We start from the raw sequence: 22,174 nt of genomic DNA on the forward strand, positions 1-22,174 counted from the left end.
AAGAAAGTACTTTACTTGAGTATTTCCAAATACTTTATACTTCTACTTCACTACATTTCAGAGGGCGATATTGTACTTCTTACTCCACTCCATTTATTGACAGCTACTTTTTTTTTTTTTTTTACATAAAAAACAATTATATTCTTATATGATATGATGCAGTACTATAATTCAAATCTACCCAGTAGTACACAAAGTAATTGTCTCCACATCGAGGAACTGCAACATTAAAATGCTCCTTCATGTATGTGTTAATGACAAAAACAGAATAATATGATATTCTATAACAATATAACACTGTAAAAGGAGCCGTTCTGCATAATGAGTACTTTTACTTTGATACTTTAAGTACATTTTGCTGATAATAGTTCTGTGCTTTTATTTAAGTAACATTTTGAATTTGAGACTTTACTTGTAATGGAGTATTTTTAGACTGTGATATTTCTATAAGGTCTGCCTCCGAAGGACGAGAGCCACTCAGCCACTGTTCAGCAGGCAGAGAGAGAGGCTGTATTTGTACAGACTATTGGACTCGGCATGGGAAGTATACTGTTGGTGATGTGTCAGTGTTTCTGTTCCAGTGCTCTGCACAGAGCTGACGGCCCGCCCGCTCTCATCCCCGAATCTGAAGCTCAGTGTCAGCACTATGAAGGTCCCCGGGGACCGCCAGTAGACGATAACCTTATATTTTACCCAAATTCACGAATATGTGGGATATTACTACAGACATTCCTGTAATCTTACGTCACAACATCTGCTGTATTAGCCATGTGTGACATCCGATCACAAGTGGTCACTCAGGGGCAGAGATACAGCGGGGCAAAACAACGTGCAAGGCTGGCATACTTTCACATCTCAACTCGGTAAGTTAAGGGTTAATTTCAACCAAACCAGAGTTGGTGATCTTTGGAAAGACTAACCACGACGGTTTTGGTGAGTTTTATTTAGTTTCTGTCGAGTTGATCTGATCAACTTGAGCTGATCTCCCACTATGGCACAACATATCACCCAACACTATTGCATACTTTGCATATGTTTTGAAGAGAATAATGAACATTTTACTTTAAAATGTAATAATAAAGCAATACAAAATTGTGCTGTTGTGATAAAATCTTATCTTATCTTAAAAACAGTTTTTATTTGTCATGCTAAATGAGCCGTAAATGAAGTGTTTTGCAACATGAAACTCTTGGCGCAGAGCCATCTTAAAATAACTGTGAAACTGTGATACTATAATATAGTCTGCCTTTCATGCATCAGATATGAGTAACTGTAAGACAATCTGATAAGCCGGCTCATAATAACTGTATGACAGTTAACATCAGATGTGGGGTGACACCTTTTGGTCCCCACCCATTATCTGTCACCAGTCAGTCTGACTACACCCTCTCTTCATGCACAATTTAACCCCTACTCTCCCCTGCTACACACACATTAAACACACACACTAATACGGTGCTCTGCTGCGTTGACACTGGTCCAGTATCGAGGGGGTTTGCTGTAACGTCCTGCAGCAAACTGAGTCAGCTAGTTCTTTTGAACAGCATCAGAGCATGTCACCCTCACAGTCACACACCCTGTGGCCGGTCGCTCTACTGATAACTGCAAATATAGACACAGCCTGCACTTTGTTTGACATGTCGCAGATCAAGTCTACAAACACTTGTGCCAACCACAAGATACAGTGACTACCATTATCATGTGTGTACAGGTGGATACTATTAATATAGGGCGTCTCCTATGAAACAGTGCCAGCTATGTGCTGGAGTCTCACTAAGTCTGCTGCTCAGTAAAACAACTGAAACTAGAAGTAAAGCGCCCTCCAGTGGCGGCAAACTTACATTGCTCAGTGTGGAGTTACACACACACAATCACAGATAATGAGTCAATTTCATCTTTACTGGCACTTTTGCCTTTTTCTCTTACTTACAATTGGTATCCTATTTGATAGATATGTTTATGTGTCATCACAACAATACCAACAATATCACAATCAAACGTCAAACAAGGCCTGAGCAATAAGAAGGATAAGGATGCACCGATCCGACTTTTTCAGTCCCGATACCGATAGTTATACCTGGGCTTTGGGTATCGACCGAGACTGAGTACCGATCTGATACCAGTGTATAATTAACAAGCTGTAAGCCTCACTGTGTGGAAGTGACTGGGATCATTCTTGTATGTGTAAGAAAACATCAGGCTTGACTTTAACATCGCTTTCTTAAATAAATATGTAGATATAAATGTATTTGTTATTTATTATTTAATAAATAAATTGTACACCAGCAACTTGGTAAAAAATCTTCAAACAGGAATTTACACTTGAGTTGTAACAGGAATTACAACTCAAGTGTAAATCTTATATATAAACATAGAATTGAATTGAAGAGATCGGCCATATTCTCACCGATCCAGTTATTTGAGTCAGTATCGGCCCGATATCTGATCCGGTATCGGTATTTGTGCATCCATAAAGAGGGAGGAGTGAAAGAAAAAATAAAGGGGACATCTGATCAACACAGTAAGGATCTTAAAAAGGACACATTTTACTCATAATTATTACACTTTACCTCTATTACTGAGGTGTACAAGCAAATCCACTCCGTATTGCACAGAAATGTCCTCCAGTTCAATTTGTCCCTTTCCCTATTGATTAGGTCACTTACAGTAGACCACTGAGCAAGTGATGAATCAGAGGCTGCCAAAGATCTATAAATCTGTTATTTCCTTTTATTTTGACACAATGAAAATGTCGATACCAGTGTGTTTAAGTGGAAGGTTAGTATGCAGTTTCTTGTGCTAAGAACGTAAGTTTGTTCAACAACATAAAAGCTTCTCTTACAGTTTTTTTATTTGAAGGTAGAAGAAGAAAACACTACGGGCAGAGACTCTAGCAAAAGCTCACGTACAAAAAGAGTTTGCACACTAAAATCTATCGTAATACTCATTTAATTACATTTTTCTTCTAATTTACTTATATGCATATTCAACGCCGGGACTAATATAGATCAACATTTCGGCCATGCCTTCTCCACCAAAAATGAGTGTCAATCGAGTCATCAGCAGCCGGTGTATCAAGTCTCTACCTCTTGATATAAGATAAAATAAAAATAAGCAAAAGTTTGTAGAGTAGAGCTCCAACGATTAATAGGTTAGTTGTCATCTGTTGAATTAATCGGCAAATATTTTAATAACCGATTAATCAGTTTGAGTCTTTCTCTGATTCCAGCTTCTTAAATATTTTCTGGTTTCTTTACTCCTCTATGACAGTAAACTGATTATCTTTGAGTTGTGGACAGAACAAGACATTTGAGGACGTCATCTTGGGCTTTGGGAAACACTGATCGACATTTATACACCATTTTCTGACATTTTGTAGACCAAACAACTAATCGATTAATCAAGAAACTAATAGACAGATTAATAGAAAATGAAAAAAATCGTTAGTTGCAGTCCTATACAAAAATATCAAGAGGTTGCAACCCCTGGTATTTTTTCAGGGTGGTAACAATTAGTCCATTAATTGACTAGTCAATCAAAAGAAAATTAATCTGCAACTTTTTGGATAATTGATTTATCATTAATTAGCTTTTATTAACATGTCCTGGTTCTGGCTTCTCGATTGCAAGGACTTGGTGCTTTTCTTTGTCTTATTTGAGCGTAAACTGAATATCTTTGGGTTGCAGACTGTTGATCGAACAATTGAGAAAATTGTGATGGCATTTTCCACTATTTTCTAACAATTTATAGAGAAAGATGAATCCATTAATCAGGAAAATAATTAGCAGTAAATCAATTTAGAAATGTCTAAATATGAAGTTAATATATAAATACTTAGTGGCAGCCCCTCTCTTGATTCTAAAAAGGTGACTGCCTCTTGGTCTCTTTATGTATGGTATCTTTCTTTTTTCTGTCCGGCACCTGATTTAATTTGCAACTGTAATTTGTTTGACAAAGACAATGACAACAAAACTCTCTTGAATCCTGATTGAGTTATTATAGTTGAACTTTGAATTAACCTAATAAAACTCTATATAGAGCTGCAACTAACAATTATTTTCATTAGCAAAAAAATCTGATGATTATTTTCTCAAATAATATAATTATATGTCTATAATGTGTCAGAAAATAATTAACCTAAGTTGACATATGCAAACTGCTTGTTTTGCCCAACCAAGACAAGTGCCCAAAGATATTAATTTTACCATCATAAAGGATGATTTAGAATTGCAATTCTCTAACATTATCAGACTCATGGTGTATGTTGTCTTTTCTTCTTTTTAAGGATCAAAATTGACGCAACAGAATCAGAGTTATTGTCTTTTTTATTCCATGCATTCTTCTCTCTTGTTAAAACCCAGCGCCACCGCCTAGATTAACCACAATGCAACTCAACCGCCCACAGTTTAGTGGGAGCATCATGCGTGTTGTGCCAGTAGCAGCTAACGTAGCAAGTGACATCACTTGAGGCAATTTATCAAACCTCACGCAGCTCCCTCTGGAGCACAAAAGGCTTTAAACAACTTCAATCAATAGATTATCAAAATTATACATTACTACACAACTTTCTGTCCATCAGATAATCGTTTCAGCCCTAACTGTAATAAAAAGAGAAGACCCTCTTGTGCAGTCTTTCCTTACATAGTCTGTCAGCAAGATGGATATAAAAGCAAAGGAACCACAACACTGGTGGTCAGAGTGCACGTGGAAAACCCATGTCCAGGCAAACAGAAACACACTGACTACACGCACAAACACACACTCCTGTTTTCCAGGTAATGTATGTAATGGCACATCTGACACAGGTCTGAGGAGGAAGGGGGGGGGCGACAAGACAAGCAATCCAGTAAAAAGCATTCCTCAGACCTTCTCTCCTGGTGGGTGGCCTGCTTGGACGCCGCGCCACAGAGAGACGGCGGCTCGTTTTCCTTCGCAGCCATTGTGTCTGCCTCCGTCGTCCTGTCTTACAGCCACTGACTCACTTACGTAGCTGCTGAACGTTTTCTAACAACTGATCCTGTTGTGTTTAAAAGCCAAATGATCCTTGACCACTACTGACACAGATCTTTTTAAACATGCAACGGCTGAATGGTTGTTTATCAGTGTGTATTTTAAAATAAAAGATAATATTGTGATTTCAATCAGAGCAGCCGTTTCGATCCAAGTTGAGGAAGTCCTTTCTTCCAAAATCTTGCTAAACTGGCCTGTCTGCCGGAGTTGGATTTGAACGATTCATTTAGTTTGCGTGTAAAGAGGAGCGATGCTGCACACTCAGTCAGCCGCCCAGCTAGCCAGCCATGGCAAGCTTAAACTGGCAGAGTAGTCAGCCACTCCATCATATTTGACACTTGAATCAGCCGCAGCTCTTAATGCATGAATGGCAGGCTGCATCTGTTTTCTGGCCAACCCCAAACCGCAGCAGACCGCAAGACACCCACACCGGTTACAGACATGTTCCAAATATTCACAGAGGCCGGGGGAACAATAGGTGTCAGACTCAGGTAACTCTCACGACACTAAAACTGGTACTACTAGTTACTCGAATATGCAAAACATACGGAATAAACTGTGTGTATTCTTAAAAAGACAGTTACAAAAAACACCCTCATCAAACTCTAAAAAATACTCCAAAACTCACACTGGACAAAAATCTATTTAATCTCTTCAACATTTAAGATCCATCACTACAGATGCATGTTGCACAGCCATTATTTTTACAGCTTAATTAGTTGGTAAAATGAGTTTCTGTTTTAGAGGAGTTGATTCATCTTTGTTGTCATTTTTGAGGGTGTAGTTTGTATTAGAGGCTGTTGAACAGCATTGCATTATACTGAGAGGTTTTTCCAGTATTCAGTCAAACCTCATTTGATATAAATAGGGTGTATAATATACTATATATTTTTTTTTTCATGGGAGCCCTCCATGTGATGTGTCGTCCCCATTCTCAGCTGCAACAATGTGATGTTGATGTTTATTTTGATATATATGAAAATGAAACGCTATTATAAGTGTACAACCTCTCCCTTAATTTGTTACATCTTTCTCTCCTTCATGTCTTTACTGCTGACTGTAATGAAGCCATAATAGCGTATCAAAATACTAGCTATGAAATGTACTGTAAATGTATAATAAAATAAAATGAAAATAAGTCTTTGGGTTTCTAAAGGCACCCAACTTTGGGAAGCACTGTATTAGACTACATTAGTTGTAGTTAGGTGTACCTAATAAACTGGAAACTGAGTCTGTATATCGAGCCAAACTTTTAGGAAATGTTACAGATATCATAAATAGTAAATTGACTGCATATACATAGCATTTAACATATAGCATTTTATATTCCTCTGATGAAATGGTGCAGCCATAAAAAAGTCACGACATCTTTGGTTTTCATATTTGACTCGATATAAAGAGTTTTACAGATGTGGTAGAAGTACTAATGCTACAATGTTAAATACTGCTTTATAATTAAAAAAAGCTCTTTATTCAAAATTTTAGTTAACTAAAAGTACATAAGTTTTATCAGCAAAAGTAAAAGTACTCATTATATCCGTATATATAAACGTGTAAGAAGTATTTAAATGCAGCTGTTTAGGGTGTAACACTGAGGAAACAGTCAAGTACAAGTACCTCAAAATAGTAGTCAAGAACAGTTCTTGAGTAATTGCACTTAGTTACATTCAACCACTGCCATTATGTGACTTCAGAGCTGGAGCAAGTGATATAATTCATGCTGCCACACAGTATAATAAGACATTTCTTCTTTGCTTTAGAACTATTAAAGGTACATTTTTATGATAACAGTATAAAGGTTAAAGAGCAAAAAGTATAAATAGTTGCGTAAAGATTTGTGTAGGTTGTATTTGTGTAAAATTGTGCAACATGTGCGCAAATACACACACACACACACACACACACACACACACACACACACACACACACACACACACACAAGATAAAGATTTTATATACAAAACATATGATATTAGAAAATATGATGCATTGTTACAGATTAAACTCAACAGTGTATAAAATAGCTAAAATTTGACCGCCTTGACCAACTAAAACAGTAAAAAGCTACTTATATTTATATTAAATATAATATCATCAGGGCTGTCAAAGGTGACGCGATAATAACGCGTTAACGCAAATATGTTTTAGCGCCACTAATTTCTTTAAGGCATTAACGCAACTTGTGATTTTTAGGTTGTAGCAGGCTCAGGTTTAAAGGTAGAGTGAAGATACTGGCATCCTATGAAACTAGAAAAAACCTAGGGAATCCATTGGTACCAACCATGTCATGCTGTCGCCAAGGAGGATAAATAACACTCCAAACTTCCGAAAGAATTTGGCGAGGAGAAACTGGCATTACCATTTTCAAAGGGGTCCCTTGACCTCTGACCTCAAGATATGTGAATGAAAATGGGTTCTATGGGTACCCACGAGTCTCCCCTTTACAGACATGCCCACTTTATGATAATCACATGCAGTTTGGGGCAAGTCATAGTCAAGTCAGCACACTGACACACTGACAGCTGTTGTTGCCTGTTGGGCTGCAGTTTGCCATGTTATGATTTGAGCATATTTTTTATGCTAAATGCAGTACCTGTGAGGGTTTCTGGACAATATTAGTCATTGTTTTGTGTTGTTAATTGATTTCCAATAATAAATATAAACATAAATTTGCATAAAGCAGCATATTTGCCCACTCACATGTTGACAAGAGTATTAAATACTTGACAAATCAGATAACAGATAACAAATGTGTGATTAATAACGCTTAACTATCCACAATCATGCGATTAATCACAATTAAATACGTTAATCAATTGACAGCCCTAAATACAATTACAAATAGTGTAACACTGAATGGAGCCATTCTTGACAGTTTGATAATAATGACATACTTTTACCTAAGCAACGTTTTCAATGTAAGACTTTTACTTGTAATGGAGCATTTTTAAATTGTGCTATTGCTAATTTTACTGAAGTAAAGTATTGGAGTACTTCCTCCACCACAGGTTTCTACACTTCTCTCCTCCTCTCACACACACTTAAAAACACACACTAGAGAAGAAGACGCAAAAAAAAGGTGTATGAAAATAGAAATAAAGAAAATAATAGAAGGAAATAAACCAATAAAAGAGTTAAGACTGCTGAGACGCACACGCACACGCTCGTGCACTCTGAGGAGCAGCTGTTGGTGGGAGTGTGCCAGTGTGTGTCATTACATGTTTTCCTGTGGCGTTCATACATAGTTTCTCTATTCAGCAGGAAAGCCCTGCTCTCAACACCAGACAGAGGCAGCTAATACCCCTGTCTGTCAGGGCCGCTCAAAGAGCAAGTGATTGGAGATGACAAACGAGGCAGTAAGACAGGTCCGGCAGCTACATGGCAGCAGAGAGGGAGTACAGAGAGAGGAGGCGGGGACTGAAAGGAGCGTGTAAGTGCCAACAGGTAGGAGGTATTTCATGTGTGTGTGTGTGTGTGTTCTTGCATATTTGTTAATCATACCGTGAGGGTCTCTGGGGGTCTGACGCCACGCTTGTCCGTCAGTCTGAAGGAGGGTGAAGTTTGTTTCCGGCTCAGGATTCACTTCCAACACCAGCTCTGTCCCCCGTGAGGGTCTCTGTCACTCAGGCTTACACACTGGAATCCAAAAGAGGAAGAAAAGTCAGTGTCTGAAAATATAACCACAAAACCCTCCATTTGTAACCCCAAATAATCAGAGAGAAAATGTGTTAACCTTGGTGTGTCAGGCCTCACATCTCAGGCTTCATCTTGGTACGGACCGGTCCTCAAAGGGTTAGAGGCTCCGTGAGGACAGGATCAGCCCTGATAACTAAGAATGTCACACAATGATTGTGAAAGAACACTTTCACTCCCTTTATTCACAATGTCAGCTGGCCCCTTTAGACGCGAAAGAGCAGCGGTGCATACAGACATGCATACGCACAAACAACAGTCAGAGATTTCCTCCCAGCGATTTGCAGTCGCATCGAGGCAACCCTCTCGTTCTCCGGGGACAACTCCAACACAGCTGCGCTCAACCGGGGGCTTGTGAGTATCCCCACACCCGCCCGGCGCCTCTCACCCTGGGCAACTCCGGAAAAGGAGAGAGTCCAGCCCCTCTCCAGGAGTGTGGTTCCAGAACCAGAGCTATGCGTGGAGGTGAGCCCAACGATATCTAGTTGATACCGCTCCACCTCCCGCACCAGCTCCAGTTCAATCCCCACCAGAGAGGTAACGTTCCACCGGGGATCAGAACGCCTAGATCCCCGCCTTTGCCTGCCGCCCGGCTCACATTGCACCTGACCCCTATGCCTATCCCTGCAGGGGGTGGGCCCACAGGGTGGAGGCTCCATGAAGTTTCTTCGGGCCGTGCCTGGCCAGGCCCAATGGGCCAAGGCAGGGCCACCAGATGTTCGCCAGCGAGCTCCCCTCCCAGGTCCGGCTCCAGGAGGGGGCTCCGGTCTCCCTATTCTGGGCAAGGTTCCACAAGTCCGTTGGCTCCAATTCATAAAGGTCTTTGAATCGCTCTTGGTCTGGCCCCTCCCCTGGGACCACTTTGCCTTGGAAGACCCTACCAGGAGCTAACTTCCCCCGACAACACAGCTCCCAGGATCACTAGGGCACACAAACCCCTCCACCACATTAAGGTGGCGATTCATTGGAGGGGACGGTGTGTTTTCAATTCATGAAAGTTAATTGTAACATTTTGGTCACCATATTTAGCATTCGGTTGTTTTTAGCTCCACCCTCTCATGTCACTTCTGGTTGCAAAAAAACAACATGGTGACAACCAAATACCAAAATGTACCGAACTCGAGGCTTCAAAACAACAGTCCACAAACCAATGGGTGACGCCAGGATGACTACGTCCACTTCTTAAATACAGTCTATGACCTATCACTGCTATGAATAATTACATTTCTCCTCTCTTGAGATACAGTAAATGTGGGGGGAAAAATGTATGAAAATATTTGCCACAGTTAGGGTGTAAAAGGGGCGTCCAGACTTAATATTACGGTGGCACTGGCCCCCTCTAGAACCGCCCCCTGAGATAATACCTTCAGGGGAAGGCCGTATTCTTCTGTTTCGGGAGGATTACATAGATGGTACACAGAATGTGACAGATGTGAACCACAGACTATAGGAGACTAGTGGAGACATGTGGTCCATCTTTATACACAATCTACGATGTGAACACATCTGTTAACTTCTCACCAGCTTGTGAACTTGTTGCATGTGGGTAGTTTGAGAAGGTGATTGTAAAAAGAAAAAGACAAATTAACTAAATGTAGGTATGTGACATGATCACAGCCACAGAAATAAAGATATTGAAGGTCAATATTGATACCAGTATCTTTGAATCAACATTTATGATGTTGAATAAGTTGTGCTAGTGATCAATGCCTTCATATTTGCCCATTTTCATGCCAAATCTATTAAGGTTGTCAAAGTATATAACTTAAACTTAGTGAAATGTTAAACCTAGAATGGTCACCAACTCTAGTCTTTTTATATCTAGCATTTCTTGTTTGGAAATAGTATACTTTTCTTTCTTTTAGATATTTAACAAATATTTATATCTGTTTGTAAATTGAAATACAGCTGTCGTTAATTTCAATGTTAGGTGGGTTCCTTTTACAAGCCCCCAGGGTTTTTTTTAAACCCACTTCATGGTATTGTATATATCTTCTCTTTTGTTTTATTTTAATATATCCACAAAATAAAGAACTAAACATCTCCATTAACAGCCAAACTGATTTCATTTTTTTGGCAGATTAGTGGTTCTACATGGATGATACGACAAATTTAATTAAATAATTAAATTACACAAATTAAACCAATTCACTACCATTTGTTATAGCTTTCTACTCTATTCCTCCAAACATAAACCTTCTATGTCCTTTCTCTTTTTGGAAGCCTTTACTTTTTTCACAGTTGCCTAATGATTTCCAGGTGACAAAAGGACCAATTTGTATTCTGTCCTCCTCATTATTTGTCTGTCACTTACACGAGAGTACACAATGACATAAAATGAAGGTAAAATGCTTGAACAAAACAAAAAGATGACAAATGTGTTTCATGGAAATTAATTAAAAAAAACATACCAAATAGTTTCATTAAAGATTTTACTAAAATTGTAAGATTGATTTAAAAAAAAAAAAGGTAATCAATCAAGACTTCTACCAAAACCAGGGTGCAAAAAAAAAGGCAAGCAATTCCCAATAAAATTCCCTTAAAATATAGATATTAACAAATAATATGTAAGGTTTCCAGTATCATTACCTTCAGAAAAGCTTTTAAGGCTGATAAAACCCCTGCAGACAGGATGATACTGCTGTTCGGTTATAATTTATCTACACTAAACAATTAGCTTACTACACCAGGCTATGTGTGTAGGAAGAACTGGGTTTGAGTCAGAGTTATTTGGCAGGACTGAACACATTAACTTCAGTGTAGCTTATTCCTGGTCATAAATTCTCCACAGTGGTTTAGCTTGTAAAAGGTTTTAAAGTGTGAGCCAACAGTGAACCAGAGAGAAGTGCTTTCATCATGACGAATGGTGCCAGGCTAAGGGCCAGCCGCACGGCATGCAAAACAGTACAATGGGACAACATTTGGTGTGCAAATCCACCAGTCCATTCAAATGGTGTCCCAAACAAAAAGTTGATACACAAACAAATCAATTAACCTGCGGGTGGGGGGGTCAGAATAAATTTTAAAAAAGGTGTCAGTTCACATGGGGAATAGGCTCAGACCTGGGGCCTTTAAAAGTATAATTTAACATTTAACAACTCACACTTTAAAAAAAACTAAATATGACTCAGACTGCTGCAGATACTGTGACATTAAAGAGTGTCAGGATTTGCCCGGTCGGTGTTAAGGAAGAGTCTTAAAGCAGAGCGAGCGAGGCGGTGGAACCTGTCCGTTTCTGGATCTATTCTCCTGCTTTAATCCCGGAGACAGTCACACCCATCACGCTGCCATTGTGCAGCTGAAGCCTCTCTATGCATGACAGAGTGTGGGTGCTTGAGTTTATCACCCTGCAAGCACAGCCAAAATCTCTCTCTCTCACACACATACACACGTACATGCATATATGCACTTAGGCGTGCAAACTCAATGCCACACACACGCAATGCAAAGTCCTGGCTTTAGTACTTTGTGCGTTAATAACCTTATAACTGTATATCTGCAGAGTTAGGGCCTCAACCTGCATCCAGGTGTTAAACAGTCTCTCTCTGTCTGCTGACTCTGGTCGGGTTTCGCCTTTTTAACAGAAAGACCAAGACATCAAAATAAAGTCTGTTATTTTCTGACAGGATCCAGAATAACTTGTCCGACATCAAAGTTTAATCCTCCTGAACAACACAGTCTTACACGTATAGATTAATGTGTGTGTTTTCTTTAACCAGACTAAATTGTTATCTTTTCAGGGTTGCTAATACAACATATTAACTACCTTTGTGCCATCTTCTCTGCACATCGTCTGTTCCTTTATCCCTTTTTCAGCTCTAGATTTAGAGCTTTTATGGCTCTTTGTCTCCAATTGTTGCCTTTAAATGGTAATTCTTGTTTACTACAACTTGGGTCTTGTTTTTGTAGTTATGCCAACACTGTGCTCAATAAATGAACTGCTGAGAAACAGCAACATCGCAACAATATAGTCCGGTTGGGCAAGAAATGCGAGCGTTCAGATTATCAGACAGGCAATGATTTAGCCAGATTACAGAATATAAACCACTTTATTTGGAGGTAAAACCAAAAGTGAGCACACCCACAATGCTGGTAATAATTCCTCATTGCACAGTAAGCACATTAGGTCAAATTTAACCAAGAGTTTAATCTGTAAACTGTGATGGATGTTTACAACTGACAGTTTGTGAAATAATTTCACCATTCAACGTTTTGTCCTCTGACTAAATTTGGCTAAACTGGAGGTTTGTTAGAAACCTGTCTGATCATCTGACTGCTTGTTTCTTGCCCAGTCTGACTTCTTCTCTTTTTAGCAATCAGATCTCAGCAATTAACTTGGTTAGTAAAATACTATCACAACAAGGAGTGGCAGACCGGGGTGGTGGTTCCCCTTTTCAAAAAGGGGGACCAGAGAGTGTGTGCCAATTACAGGGGTATCACACTGCTCAGCCTCCCTGGTAAAGTCTACTCCAAGGTGCTGGAAAGGAGGGTTCGGCCGATAGTCGAACCTCAGATCGAAGAGGAACAATGCGGATTCCGTCCTGGCCGTGGAACAACGGACCAGCTTTTCACTCTCGCAAGGATCCTGGAGGGGGCCTGGGAGTATGCCCATCCAGTCTACATGTGTTTTGTGGACTTGGAGAAGGCATATGACCGGGTCCCCCAGGAGATACTGTGGGGGGTGCTGCGGGAGTATGGGGTGAGGGGGGCACTTCTCAGGGCCATCCAATCCCTGTACGCCCAAAGCGAGAGCTGTGTTCGGATCCTCGGCAATAAGTCGGACTCGTTTCCGGTGGGGGTTGGCCTCCGCCAGGGCTGCGCTTTGTCACCAATCCTGTTCGTGATATTCATGGACAGGATATCGAGGCGTAGTCGGGTGGAGGAGGGTTTGCAGATCGGTGTGCTGAGGATCTCATCGCTGCTTTTTGCAGATGATGTGGTCCTGTTGGCATCATCGGTCTGCGACCTCCAGCACTCACTGGATCGGTTCGCAGCCGAGTGTGACGCAGTCGGGATGAGAATCAGCACCTCTAAATCTGAGGCCATGGTTCTCAGCAGGAAACCGGTGGTTTGCCTACTCCGGGTAGGGAATGAGTCCTTACCCCAAGTGAAGGAGTTTAAGTATCTCGGGGTCTTGTTCGCGAGTGAGGGGACGATGGAACGTGAGATTGGTCGGAGAATCGGAGCAGCAGGGGCGGTATTGCATTCGCTTTACCGCACCGTTGTGACGAAAAGAGAGCTGAGCCGGAAGGCAAAGCTCTCGATCTACCGTTCAATCTTCGTTCCTACTCTCACCTATGGTCATGAGGGTTGGGTCATGACCGAAAGAACGAGGTCGCGGGTGCAAGCGGCCGAAATGGGTTTCCTCAGGAGGGTGGCTGGCGTCTCCCTTAGAGATAGGGTAAGAAGCTCAGTCATCCGTGAGGGACTCGGAGTAGAGTCCTTGCTCCTTTGCGTCGAAAGGAGCCAGTTGAGGTGGTTCGGGCATCTAGCACGGATGCCTCCTGGGCGCCTCCCTTGGGAGGTGTTCCAGGCACGACCAGCTGGGAGGAGACCACGGGGAAGACCCAGGACTAGGTGGAGAGATTATATCTCTACTCTGGCCTGGGAACGCCTCGGGATCCCCCAGTCAGAGCTGGTTAATGTGGCCCGGGAAAGGGAAGTTTGGGGTCCCCTGCTGGAGCTGTTGCCCCCGCGACCCGATCCCGGATAAGCGGTTGAAGATGGATGGACTATCACAACAATGGTTGCCAAATCAACATAAATAAGACCAACTGAGGAAATCACTCTCCATACATTACATCTGTATCATATGAGCTTTAAAGGGATGATTTGGGTCTTTTGAAGTGGGGTTGTATGAAGTAAGCAGTGTGATATCTACAGTAGATGACGGTCGGCACGCCCCTAGTTTGGAAGAGCAGACAGGAGCACCGACACCAGAGCAAAGCAATGTACTCCTGTGGACAGGACCGGCAGCAAAACGTATTATAGCCACCTAAAAAAAGCCCATTAGTGTATGCCATGTTTAGAATATTTCCGCTAGTTTACCTTGCCATGAGATATCTATACAATCTTTGTTTCCTACAGGGAACTGAAGCCGTTGTAATGCTCTCGCCAAAGCAGTAACTCCCGTGTTCTGGTAAAACTACTGTTTTTTTCAATGGAGTCTGGTTGCTATGACGAAAGCATAGATAACATCTTTAGTTACCCGTTGGAAACATAGACTGTCTAACGGCAAGGTAAACTAATGAAAATATTCTAAATATAGCATACACTTAAACTGATATTGTTTTATTTTTAGGTTGGTCTTTCTTTTAGGTGGCTAAAATTAATTTTTCTGGTCCCCGTCCACAGTAGTACATGGCTTTGGTTCCTTGCAGTAACTCCTGTCTGCTGCTCCAAGCTGGGAGCGTGCGGACCGTCATCTACTGTATGTAATATAGTCAGTGCCATGGATAAGTACCTCATACAACCCCACCTCAAAAAAACGAAACTATCCATTTAAATATTATATTTGTTGATATTTGAGTCGAAGGGCTCTGGTTTCCTCCCACAGTCCAAAGAGATACAGCAGGTTAGGTTAATTGGCGACTCTAAATTGCCTGTAGGTATGAATGTGGAATGTCTGTCTCTACTGTATGTGTCAGCCCCTGTGACCCTCAGCGATAAGCAGGTACAGGATGGAAGGATTACTGATCAGACACACTATTAGTATGAACCTTTTCAATGATCTCCCTCCTTCTGTCCGACTTATTCTATATACAGTATGAATACTAATAGACATACAGTTTTTAATGTCAGTTACTATAAACCCCCTGACAGCATAGATGTTGAACAGACCATGACAACACCTGTGAAAGCCAAACAAAGAAAAAGAAAGTATCTGCTTTGGGACAGACTTCCACCTGCACCTGCACAGAGACAAATCCAGGTGAGTCGGTTTCTAATGAGGGAGATTATCAGCATTGTTCAACAGTATTTCCTCTCATCTCTCTCTCTGGCTTACTCACTCACTTGTAATGTTTCCTCAACAGTTGACCCAACTTTAACCTGTGTTTGCACCTGAATTTGACTATCTTTGCCAAGCACAAGCCCAGGGCACCTCATGACAAAACCACAAAGGCCACTTATTATCCAACTCGCTAAACACCAGGAGAATAAATCCACATTAAGTCACATACGTCATCAATCAAACAGGTTTCAAGACAATACTGCTTCAGGGTGTTTTTTAACATGTGTTAGATTTACAATTGGGAAAGGTTACATAGAAATAACATTCTTTTAAAGGTCTAATTACAGCAATTATACTGGTAGCAGATCTTTAAAAGATTCTGTCCACAAAGGGGAAGATATGTTGTGTTTGAGTACCTGATTGCTTGCACACAAGATGTGGCTTGTATTGGCTTTTTCCTCTAAGTACAGATAATCCGCATGTGTCAATGATTGAGGAGATACAAATCCCACTGTAACAGACGCACAGGTGGCACTGGAAAGAAACAACATACCAGTCTAGATTTCTCTCTCTCTCTCTCTCTCTGGCCAATTACCATGCAAGGCTGAGTCAGAAGAGCAACCTCCCTCTGCACAGCCTAGATACAGGTATGCATGAGACCTACAACACCCAAAACACTGCTACCTCTCTTGTCTTTTCTAGACACAAGTGGACCGCTCTGCACCACATCCTGTTTGAGTGGTCATGCTCAAGTCTCTCAGTCAATTCATGCACAAAGATCTGCTGCCACTAGCGCCATGTGTGTTATCTCTCTCAGTTGTAAAGAGCTTTAATTATCTGGCAATAAATTTTAACCACACAATGCAATGTGAAACTAATGACCTATAATGACTTGTAATCATCCAGTGACAACAACAATGGATTTATTTAACGTAACCTTTCAAGAACCGAGGCGTACTCTCATCCAGCTCTGCCAACTAACAATTAAACTATCATCGAGTACTAAACAAACTAAATTCTCAATTCACAAAGAAGTGTAAAGACTTTACAAGGCGGATCAATGAACTGTGTTTGTGGTTCTTATTTTATGTGTCGCGAGATGATTAACAACACAATGTGATGTTTATTGTTGTCTTTAAATACCAGAGAGTTGTATCTCATCAGGCATATGCAGCTTGACATTTGTGTTTTTAGTGACAACTATTAGATGGTTCGACATCAAATTTGGTTCAAGCATTCACGTCCTCCTCAGGGTCAATTGTAATGGTGATTCCCTGACTTTTCCTCTAGCGCCATCATCAGGTCAGAATTTCAATATATGCTTTGGTTTATGACAAAATACCTGGAAAAATGAATGTCATTCCCATCAACCTCAGCAGTATTAATTAGCTTATGTTGATATTTACCAAATGTTGGCATGCTGACAAACTAAACTAAGATTGCTGTGCTTAAATACAGCCTGAGTGATTGTGTGGCTGTAGACTCTTAGTCTTGTAATGTATCTTATACATCTGTGTTTGGTGTAAAGTCACTGACTCACCAAGCCAATGGTCGGCCGTCGGACAGTTTGGAGCCGTCGGTGAGCATCTGTCGGCCTAGTTTTTGTAGTGTGTCCAGCACCATCTGCTCTAGTCTGCTGTTGTTGGAGGTTTTTTGGCCGATTCAACATGTTGAATAAGCGGCGGAGCCCGTCGGTGAGAGAAATCACTCTGATTGAATGTTCAGCTTAAGTGAATCAGTGCACGAGAAGAGAAACGGAAGTGAAGAAAGCAAGCAAATGAGTAAAGTCAAGAGGAAAATACAGAAGGCTCTTTTCATTTTTCATCTTCATCTCATCTGATCGTTCCAATATACAGATATTTTCACAATGACAATGTCGGCTTCTTTGGGTTGTGTTCAAGTGAAACTTGTTGGCCAACATCAAAGCGACGTGAGGCGACGCAAGAGTCGGCCTTCATCGCTGCTAGTTCTTTGATGTCGGCTTGGTGTGTCTGGGGCTTAAGACCATTTTTCAAATTTCCCTAGGGGGATAATAAAGTTTTGTTGAAGTTGAGGAGTCACAGACAGAAAGGTTTGGGAATAGTGCACTATGCAGTTTTATCATTCAACGTATCCTCAACAGTTTGCATGATATCTTACAAAATGTTATTTTTCAAGCGTTCTCCTACGAATGTTCAGCAATACGAGCGATCAATGCGCCTGTGCAAGCCCCTGCAGTGCAGAACCTGTTTAGGCAACAAAAATACTTTGTTAGTTTTAGGGAAAGATTGTGGTTTGGGTTAAAATAAGTATGTTTGTTACCTAACCCATGTACAGTAGGTGGCGTTAGTTAAGTATGTGAGTTACGCAACAAAAGTAAGTCCTGTGTTGTTGTTTTTTACCCGTCCATCCACCCCAACCTCCTCTCTACGCAGACTTTGTCGCTCTTTATACTATGTCACCTGACTTCATTAGAGACAGCGCGGCACGTCTTGGCTAACGATTAGCCTACATGGGTTATATACGAATTACATTGCATTACTTTTCGTAGGTAGAAATACAAACAGTGAATGAGAACAGCCTGTATCATTTGAGGAGGTATTACCTATTCTTTTACAAAATCTACTTTCTGTTAATGATTCATTTATATAGAAATCAATCATCTCTACATATTAAAAAAAATCAACAGGTTCAACATCGTACAATGACAAACATGCATTTTCAGAGCCAAGGTCCTTTTCACAAGTGCTCCATCTGCCAAGCTTAAAAAGACATGTCAGGAATTTGACAGCTGAGAAAACACGACACTTTGCTCAAGGATATCGGTGGACGCTGGATGAATACCTGTATCTTCCTGCTTAGGAATCAGAGGATTTAGGCGGCGGTGAAAGCTTGTCAGAAATGACACACACGAAAAACCTTGCTGTGAATCACTGAAAAATTGCAATACCTGCGACCAAAGCAGCGATTATGATCAATTTGAGATAGAAGATTTAAAAAATGAACTGTCCATTATTGCTGCAGAATGGAGATACGTTTTGGGCAAAGTGCCGTTCTCACACAGGCTATACCAACAACTCAGAACACGTAATGAAAAGTGTTAAACCATACACCTCCTGGTAATGTTATTGTCATGTTAGGGTGAGCGTTTCCAAAATAGGACTCTTATCTTTTTTCTCTATCTACGTGTAAGATAGCCAGTTTTAATTAGGGAAATGTTTGTGCATTTGTTTTTTGGATATTTTGAAAAAACAGACTTAAATCGCTTTCTTGCCAAGAGTTTGGTGACTAGATTGATTCCACTCTCATGTCTGTGTGGTAAATATGAAACTACAGCCAATAGCCGCTTAGCCTGGCTTATCATAAAGATTGGAAATGGGGGGGGAAACAGCTAGCCTGGCTCTGTCCAAAGGTCACAAAATCCGCTGACCAGCACCTCCAAATTAAATTTAACACGTTATATATCATTTCTTAATTCCACAGAAAAACGTGTAAAAACAACAGGTTGTGGTTTGACTTTGGGTTATGTGCGGGACTGTTTCATACTATTCTTACAGATTAAACAAACAAGATTTTAGTTAGTGAGCTTTAGAGGTGCTCGTAGGCAGATTTTTGTTACCTTTGGACAGAGCCAGGCTAGCTGTTCCCCCCGTTTCCAGTCTTTGTGCTAAGCTAAGCTAAGCGGACGCTGGCAGTAGCTGTATATTGTAGAAAATGATATCAATCTTCTCATCTAACTCTCGGCAAGAAAGCAAATTAGCTATTTCAGAAAAACATTTTTTAGTGTAGAATAACCTTTTTTTAAAGTTGGTGTAGGCAATTTATTTTAGAAGCATATTTTTGTTATATTTGTTGGAATTCTCTTTACACGAAAAGTTATTAAAAAATGTTTGTGCGTTCTCCTACGAATATCCATTAACATGTGTCAATTTACTCTCGTTACAAACATACAGTCTTTTCAAAGTAATCTTCCGTCTTCACAGGAAACAACTTGGCAAATAAACGACTTAGTGAGGTTTAGGGAAAGATCGACTTGTTTAGGTTTAGGCAACAAAACTACTTAGTAAGCTTTAGGAAAAGATCGTGGTTTGGGTTAAAATAACACTGGAAGTGGCATAACTTAAGTCCTGAAGTTACGTGACAAATCAACATGAATTCAGGTTTTACACGGGGTACGAACGCCGGTCTAAAGTACAGTATTTTTTGACCCACCCGTCCACCCCGACCTCCTCTCATGCAGCGTTTGACGCTCTTTAAACTTCCAGGTTCACGATCACGTGGATTAGGCTACATAAGAATAGATTTTGTGGGATGTATACAAATTTACAGTGCATTACTTTTAGTAGGTATATATAGCTACGAACGGTGTATGAAAATAGCCTGACCACTCTGCCCGTACTCTAATTGAGGAAGTTGGATACGGTTAGCGATGACAACAAGGCGCTGATCTCCTTTCGTGGACTCGTCCTACAGTAGTAGTCAGGCAGTGGGCGTTCATGTGTTTTGGGGGAGTGGCTTTGGAGGGAGGCCTGAAGGGAGGGGGTGGGATTTTTTCAGCTGGATACTTTCAAAATCTAGTTTACTCTTGCTGGTTTCTCCAAAGTTGCCTACCCCCGCTTTAAGTTACATCACTTTGTAGACTGAATTGCGTGCCATTACGTGCCCACACAAAGATGAGCTGCACCGCACAACTCAAGAGAAAAGACAGCAAAAGCTTTACTTCATGGGAAATACTTTGCCAAGGCCACAAGAGCTCGGTGTGGTAACAACTGATCTCCTCTGACTCTTCCCCCCTCCACCCTCCTCTCTGCCTCGCTGTCAGACAGCTGACACACACACACACAGAGAAATGAATCTGTGTTAATGAAGTAGAACAAAATAAGGAGGATAGTGCTCGACTTCTATAACCATCCTAACGTGCGATCCTGTTGTGCAATTGAGGTCCCTTTCAGGTGCAGGCATGGGTAAAATGCTCATGTGCAGCCGCGTGGGTTTTGTGCAGGCTGAGACATCTATGAGGTGCTGACACATGGATCCTAACAGAGCCAAACTGACATAGATGCACTGACATTTGCAGCCAGGCATGACTATAATTGTGAGCTCTGTTACAGTACAGGACAGAGATACTGTCTCTATCAGGTGAGCGGTGAGTCATTCTGTGTGAGAGTCATACAAAGAAAACCTGATCCACAACTGACTATGAGTAGTGAATTAAAAGGTGGATAATTTGATTACCTACTGATACATTAATAAACCAAATCTATAAATTAGGGCTGTCAATCAATTAAAATATTTAATCACGATTAATCGCATGACTGTCCATAGTTAATCATGATTAATCACAAATTAATTGCAGATTTTTTTACAGTAACTGTTCAAAATGTACCTTCAAGGAAGATTTGTCAAGTATTTAACACTGTTATCAACATGGGAGTGGGTAAATATGCTGCTTTATGCAAATGTATGCATACATTTATTATTAGAAATCAATTACCAGCAAAAAACAATGAAATATTGTCCAGAAATCCTCAAAGGTACTGCATTTAGCATAAACAAATATGCTCAAATCATAACATGGCAAACTCAAGCCCAACAGGCAACAACAGCTGTCAGTGTGTCAGTGTGCTAACTTGACTATGAATTGCCCCAAACTGCATGTGATTATCATAAAGTGGGCATTTCTGTAAAGGGGAGACTCGTGGGTACTCATAGAAACCCATTTTCATTGGAAAAAAATGGCCATGCCAGTTTTTCCGCCAGTTTAGAGCGTTTTTTAAAGTCATGGAGCTGGTCTGGCTCTGATGCTGCAGTACAAACTAATCTAACAATGTTTAATTGACTCTGATAGGTGATGGGCCTATACGGAGGCCTTAAAAGACTCCCTCTGAATGAGATGTCCTCTTTTTTGGGGGCTGGGCCAGTGGTTTCACTGAAGAAATATAGAGGCAGTGAAGTTAGAGCAGCATTATAAGCACACCTCTGTTCTAACAAAAATCCTCTGTCCTGTCCGTGCCATCCTGACGCCCTTTACAGGGCAGTTTTACAACGGTTCACACCTTAAACCTGCAATATTTTGGTGACTTGGGTGAACTACCTACTACTAAGCGGAAACAATTTGTAAGCACAACACCGACATAACCTTTTAAGTTGATATGGCAAACTTACGGAGCAACTTTGTAATTTATTTTTAAGTCGTGTTTGTGTCCACCTGATGAACGTAAGGCCAATATTCCCTCTCCTTTTAGCTCTGTTTTTGGTCTCTACAAACAAAGAAAAATATTGATTACAGACGTTTTAATGTTTATATTTTATGGTCTAACAAAAGACCAAAAATATATTACTAAAAATCTACAATATTCTTTAAAAGGCACCATAATGTATTTCTAATCATTTCTTATAATAACTTTGCGAGAGAAGGTTTCCCTTTTTTTCAAGCAGTGGATATCATGTTGCAAGATAGAGCTTTTTATTTCTGTTTCAATTTTAGTCTACAGCTGTTTGTCTGAATGTGTGTGTGTGTGTTTGTGTGTGTGTGTGTTT

General features: G+C 40.7%; 1 protein-coding gene across 1 annotated transcript in view; it reads left to right on the top strand.

Moving 5' to 3' along the window:
* The first annotated feature begins 621 nt into the window (after positions 1-621).
* Positions 622-22,174, top strand: part of foxe1 (forkhead box E1) — a 30,441-nt gene continuing 8,888 nt past the window's right edge. Inside the window, exons 1-2 of the mRNA XM_074631347.1 lie at positions 622-863; positions 8,269-8,454. The gene's annotated coding sequence lies outside the window, so the exon portion shown is untranslated. The remainder of the gene's footprint in view (positions 864-8,268; positions 8,455-22,174) is intronic.

Source organism: Sebastes fasciatus, chromosome 3, assembly GCF_043250625.1.
Source record: "Sebastes fasciatus isolate fSebFas1 chromosome 3, fSebFas1.pri, whole genome shotgun sequence".
Taxonomy (NCBI): domain Eukaryota; kingdom Metazoa; phylum Chordata; class Actinopteri; order Perciformes; family Sebastidae; genus Sebastes; species Sebastes fasciatus.